The sequence below is a fragment of the Poecilia reticulata genome, linkage group LG18 (assembly GCF_000633615.1).
Source record: "Poecilia reticulata strain Guanapo linkage group LG18, Guppy_female_1.0+MT, whole genome shotgun sequence".
NCBI classification, from domain to species: domain Eukaryota; kingdom Metazoa; phylum Chordata; class Actinopteri; order Cyprinodontiformes; family Poeciliidae; genus Poecilia; species Poecilia reticulata.
The window spans coordinates 670,947-678,012 of record NC_024348.1 but is presented as its reverse complement, the minus strand read 5'-3'; the positions used below and the strand labels follow the sequence as shown (position 1 = coordinate 678,012).

At 37.9% G+C, this 7,066-nt stretch overlaps 1 protein-coding gene across 13 annotated transcripts in view; it reads left to right on the top strand.

Annotated features, from left to right (window-relative positions):
• The window catches only part of LOC103480087 (calcium/calmodulin-dependent protein kinase type II delta 1 chain), a 108,831-nt gene that overhangs the window by 40,991 nt on the left and 60,774 nt on the right, over window positions 1-7,066 (top strand). The gene's annotated exons all lie outside the window — the stretch shown is intronic.

Genomic DNA, 7,066 nt, shown 5'->3' with positions numbered 1-7,066 from the left:
AATAAAGAATGGTAGCAGAATGTCCTCCGAGAGCAACTTCTCCCATTCATCCAAGAGCAGTTTGGTGATGAACAATGCCTTTTCCAGAATGATGGAGCACCTGGCCATAAAGCAAAGGTGATAACTAACTGGCTCAGGGAACAAAACATAGAGATTTTGGGTCCATGGCCTAGAAACTCCCCAGATCTTAATCCCATTGAAAACTTGTGGTCAATCATCAAGAGACGGTGGACAAACAAAAACCTAGGAATTCTGATAAAATGCAAGCATTGATTGTGCAAGAATGGACTGGTATCAGTCAGGATTTGGCCAGAAGTTGATTGAGAGCATGCCAGGGAGAATTACAGAGGTCCTGAAGAAGAGGGGTCAACACTGCATATATTGACTTGCTGCATTAACTCATTCTGTCAATAAAAGCTTTTGTTACTCATAATATAATTGCAATTGAATTTCTCTTCTCACAGTCAATTTTTTTGCTTTTGATGTCTAAAATTAAATTGGACTTCCAAAGATGGAGTAGTTTACCTCTCTCACTTCTTGGTAGAATTAATGCAATTAAAATGAACGTTTTACCCAAATTTCTATTTTTGTTTAATTGTCTCGCACTTTTCTGCCAAAGCACTTTTTCAAAACATTGGATCAAACTATATCTAGTGTCCTATGGCATGGAAAGCCACCCAGTATCGGCAAATCCAAACTTCACAGATGCAAATCTAGCGTTGGATTGTCACTTCCAAACTTCCAACTGTATTGTTGGGGGGCACATATCTACAAAATTTCATTTTGGTTTAGATAGATGGACCGCTCATGGTGCAAGTTAGAGGCACAGTCGTGTTCCTTGTTCTCTCTAAATGCTCCTCTAACTTGACGACAAACGATTTACTGCTAATCAATTGACTATTTTAGCATTTACTTCCTTATTGGCAACCCTAACCCTCTGTTCCTGGATTTAGTGTTGCCCCTCACCCTTTTTTTTCCATTTTCTTTTAATGCTTAATTTTCCTTTTTATTTTATTATCTTTACTTGGTGTGTACGTAGATGGATAGAAAGATTCAACTTTATTGTTATTGCACATGTCCCAAGTACAGGCAACGAAATGCAGTTTACATCCATCCAGAAGTGCTTAAGCGAAGTTATAAATATAAATATATATGATGATCTAAAATATCATTTGATTATCATTTATCATTGTATCGTACAAATACGATACAATGTACATGTCTACAGTTATGACTGGGGTAAATATACAGTTGTGAACAGACATATACAAAAGTATGTACAAGTGTATACATGGTATGCAGTATTATTATGATATAGAGTATTAATTTGAATGTTCAGACTAAATACCTACAAACTATGACTGTGGTGAATGTCCAAGCAGTAATATACATATGTTGTAGTATTATTAAAAATACAATATTGGTGCAATATTCAGACTACAATATATACAATTGTATAATCATGGTGAATATATAAGCAGTAAGCAGTAGTATACATATGGTATATATGCACAAGTTATGGGTGGTTGCTAGTATGTGTATGTAGAATGCAAATATTTTGTTCTTTTCAGTTATGTAAAAAAACAAACAGAAACCTCATTGGAGCTGTGTCCTATGCGGCAAATTTGTGGCATAAGTAATACAAATATTTAAAATATATATATCTTAATGGTGGAGAATCAACTTGCTGTTCCAGAAAAACCATTTATCCGCTATCGTTATTGGTCATGTTAACTAGCTTGTGTATTCATGGCAGGCTTTGTTGTTGTGAGCCAGCTTTAGTATAGCAGAGAGCAAGGAGAAAGGTATGAGCAGTGCATACACATGGGTGATTGGCAGTGCTAAATCCCTCCAACAGGCTCTGGTTTTCTGTAGATAACAGTAGGACCGTAGGGAGAGGGCAGAGCTCTATTTTATTTTTTTCATTTCCCCACTGATTGTAGCTTGTTTTTTATGTTAAAAAATCTTATTTTTCTATATTTTTAACATAAAAAACATTTTTAAATAAAAGTTCAACTGCAACTTTTATACTTTGCACCACCTTGATGGTTGGAAAACCTAAATAAATCAAAAGCAAGTATACTTGTTGTTATTTAATTCAATTCAATTCAAAAATACTTTACTACTCCCAAAGGGAAATTGAATGTTGTAACTCATTAATTTTTCAGAGTTATTGTAGATGCTGTTTATTTATTCAATAAGTTAACTGTAAAAAGTATTTTTTAATTGAAAATGTTACTTATTTTGTTAGTTTTTGATTAAAGTGCAAGTGCAATTAATTTCAATTAATTAATTACCAACTCTGCAGTTAACTTTATTAAAAATTTTAATCAAGTCCCACCACTATTTATTACAGTTATGATGAGGCTATCTATGACATGTATTTGTTTTTTATTAAGAACATGTAGGAACGTTGATGCTTTATATCATTATAATAATTTACTGAACAATGTCCAGTGTGGTGTCGGACTGAAGCAAATCATACAATGACATCTGTATTCAGTTGAGGTTTGAAGTGATAGGATAACAAAGTATGAAAGATGATCTACTTTCAAAGTATGCCTAACAAAGTAGACATACTACCTACTTTGGTAGTATGTCATCCTACCAAAAGACATACTTTGTCATTTGGTAGGATGACTTTGGTATCCTACTTTTGGTAGGATACCAAAGGATGACATTGGTAGGATGACACAATATGAAAGATTATGGAGGTTGAATACTTCAACAAGGCATTGTGAACCCTCCTTACCTGTTTTTGTGTAAATCTGTCAAAGTGAACCTGATCTGAGGGCAGACCGTAGAGAACCTCCGCAGTCCTGAGCCGATGCTACAGGATCCCATTGGCCGGCATTGATGTAACAAACTTCACACCTCATTGCTTCATGTCAGCTTCCTGTCCAGCTAATTGGCTTTGCACCACTAGCACAGTTTCTTCCTTCGTCATCTTATTCAACCAAGTGGAAGAGACAGCCTGACATCCAGGCCCTCCCACCCCCAGAACAGTCAGCACATCACTCCCATTGTTCTATTTTTAGCAGAGCGACATCTGGCAGCTAACTCCAAGGCAGAGGCATGCTACTCTCTGCATGTTTTCCATCATAATCAAATTATACTTTCAACATGTGGAGGTTTTCTTAGCAGGATGGCTCATGTTCAGGAGTTCACCAATCAAAGAACGTAGTTTGCCTCTATTCAGTAATAGTTTATAGCTATTTGTGACTAAAGTTTGAAATATACATTTTAAAATGCCATTGATCAGAGAGATTAAATGATATGAAAAGTTTTATATAAAGGACCTTGTGAAAATCTGTGAAAATCCAAATTATTTGTGGAAAATTAATCTATTCAGAGACTTTATTCATAGAGCATATCTAAATATTTTAGATATGCTTTAGAATATATCTAAAGCATATCTAGAAATGCTTTCTGCTGTTTGGAGCTTGTGGATTCCTGGACTATTGACAAATTTGTGACGGACTTGGCCAAACTAGCGAACACTCGGACTGTTGGTGTGGACAGAGACGAGGACTTTAAAACGCACTCAAGAGTAGGAATAAATCTTGGAGAAGTTGCTAGTTTCGGCTCAGTGGAATGACCAAACTAATTTGGATAATTGGGAGCTGAGATGTATTGGAGAGGGAAAATTGAAATTTATAATCTTCCCGACTTAAGACATTCTGCTTCTGAATTGGCTTTCCCTGTGTGGCCTTGGAAGGGCTGCATATTTCCAATATCCTTGAAGATATGTAAGCACAACGCTCTTTCCCACCTCACCCTCCCCTGTATCCATGGACAGTGGCGCAACTACACATTATTCAGGTGGATGCGAAAACATAGATCGCCGCCCACCCATCACCCTCTCCCCCCCCAAGGGGGAGCGACGCCCACTCGCTCTCGACGATACGTGAAGGATAAAACTCGCTACATTTACCTCGTTATGTGCACGAGGTGAAGGAGCGTAAGGCGCGCTGAAGTGTATGGGAAAACATCATCGGCGCGCCGACCTCTCCAGACGGGGCTTTGACGCCCCCTTCTGGTGCTGCGCCCCTATGCGTTGCATACCCTGCATACCCACTGTTTGCGCCACTGTCCATGGAGCTGTGGAGCTGAGCGCTCCCAAGGACATCATTCCTCAATAAACAACACCTTTATCGGACTTTGCCAGGAGGCTCAGCCATCTGGTTTCATGGTCCTTTGACGTCACCGCCTTCACTCATGTCTCTGTTTTGCCCTTTGTTTTGCCTGAATGTTGCGATTTGCCTTACTGTGTCCTTTCCTTTTTTTTGTGCTCTTTCCTTTGGTTTGTTACTTTATTTGTATTTCCTTTTAATTCATGTAAAGCTCTTTGAATTGCCTTGTTACTGAAAATGTGCTATATAAATAAAATTACCTTACCTAAAACTTTCAGGGCAGTGTGCTTTGAGGATACTGGCTTTTCAGTCCTTAGAACTGACCACAAAACATAGATTCAATGACGTCTTTTCAACATTAATTATTTGGCTATAATTAGATAATTGTTTGATGGTTTATCCACCATCAATTGTTGACCTTAACCATAAATTCAACCTTTTTGATTATAATTCGACATTGAATTAACATCTTCAGCAGGTTGCAAACAAGCCAACAGTGAAGGGGCATCCATGGGGAGTGGGATGTCCCAACCATCCCATGAGTGGGATGGTTGGGACAGCATACATAGATTCAACATTGATCAGATGTTGGCATTTCAATCATTAGAATTTGACCACAAAACATTGATTCAATGACATCTCTTCAACATTGGTTACTTGGCTGGAATCGGATGATTGTTTGATGGTTGATTCACCGTCAATTGTCGACCTTAACCAAAAATCAACCTTTCTGACCATAATTCAAAATTGACAATATTATCACTATCACTATCTGGGGAGATATGGAAGGTTTTTGATGTTGACTTCTGCAGTCAAGATAAGATGGTTTCCACCTTGTGTATTAATGAATATTCACTTGGCATGCAGTGATATGAAGATTTGTGCCGATGTTTATATCTGATATTATTAATACTGTTATGGTTGAGAACTGATATTTACTGATATATATTTATTCCATTGCCCTTTCAACACTTTGTAATCACATGTATTCTCTGATTTTAGCTATTTGCAGACAGTTGTGAACCCTAAGCCCTGTGAACACAGCTGGTCCACTGTAATGTGTATGATTTCAACATTATTCACAATGTCTGCGGTTTTGTTGTTTTGCGGTAAAGTGTGTTTGAAATTGTGCAAAGCCTTTTCTGTTCAAGGAAACCCAACAAACTGCATCAAGTCATTGACTTGCAGCATTCACTCCTTCTGGACTAGCATGTAGTGGCAATTGCTTGTTTTGTTGTTGACTTTATAGCAATCCTTCATACCATGGGTGGATGTAACGACAGTAGAGAGGAAAACATTCCCTTTAACAGGAAGAAACCTGCAGCTGAACCAGAACCTGGCACTGTACAGGTGGCCATCTGCTACGACCGACTGGAGATTTGAGAAGACAGAGTAGAATGTACCAAAGGAAATGGATGAACTGATGTAGGATTAATTTTGATGTTCATGAAAGTCAAAATTTAATGGCAAGAGAATGAGAACAATTAGTTGATGGCAGCGGTATGTCAGCTGATGCTCTGCTCCAGGAAGGACTCGCAGCTAAGCTGAGCACCAGAATAGGTGTAGCTTCTGTGGAGAGAAAAAGTGAGAGAAAATAAGAAGTTAAACACATTCCTAAACAAATTCCTGTCAGAAGGAATTAGTGGTAAATGAGGGAAACTGCAGCATCCTGTGTCCTGCTCCATCCACTGGTTTCTATGGTTTTCTCCTCAACCTGTTGCTAGGTTCTGCTACTCCGGGCCCACAACCTGCTTAACTAATGAAAGTTGCGATCAAATCAGAACACTTTCAGTTGAAAGAATTATAAAGCAAAGAGGTCACTGGGTCTTTGGGAAAATGGAGGAAATCAATTTACTTATTTTTGTATATTTTAGCTAGACTTTTATTACCATGTTAAACTAAGATTAGATATTTTCCGAATTATTCAGAATTAGGAATAATTCTAAATAATTTTCTTTGTTTTTTCTTTTGCTCAATAGTTATGTCACAGACGTGTGTGGTACAATGTTATATATGTAGTAGAAGCTGTTCTCTTCCTTCATATCTTTTCTGTTTTGGTCATACATGTCAGTTTTAGACCCAATCTCATAGAGTCTGTTGGTTCGTTTACACTGGCAATTTGGAGCAATGAAAAAGAACCGGTTAAAGTGCAATTTGGTTCTACGTAGTGAGCTTTTCCATTATCTCCTCTGTACCTTACTAATGTGGGCAGGCCATGACCAACAGCAGCTGTGGTCGACTCTCCTCTGATGTTTGCAGCAACACTTAGCAATAGAGAACCTCAAGGTTCTGGTTGTGATGGACCAAAATATACCCAAATATTTGCTTTTGTCTTATCAAAATTCATTCCTGGGCCAAAAATAATGATAAAGACTGAGATCAGCTGATTATTTTGCTGTACATATAATTACCTTCTGGCATTTCTTTCTTAAAATGTGCAACCTTTTGGATTCATGTAATGCAGTCAAAAATGTAAACCAGTAGCCATGCGTAAATTTTATTACTTTTTAACCAAATGAAAAATAAAATTCACATCTCAAGCTAATATGTAGTTCCTGTGTTTCACAGTGTCGACTCAAAACAGCAGCTCTGTCAGAATGTTGACCACAGCTTCACTGCTTCTCTCTTATTTATTACTGTATTTCAGAGTGGCAAACTGCTAGCAATGCTGCTAATCACGGTCATTCTGCTGCAAAAGTAACGGCATGTGTTCGCTGCTGCTCCTGATTAAACTCATACTTAAACTTCTCCATACTGAGCAGCTCTCTGATATCAGACGGCAAGTCCGCAGTCCACAGCTAAAACCATTAAATGTTGTTTGCAGTTTTCAGTGATGTCAATCACGAGCCAATCAATGAATGTGGTCAGCTGTCAATCAAATCACTTCGATGCAGTACTCAGCAAAAGTAGGTGCAAAAATCTGAGAACAGCAA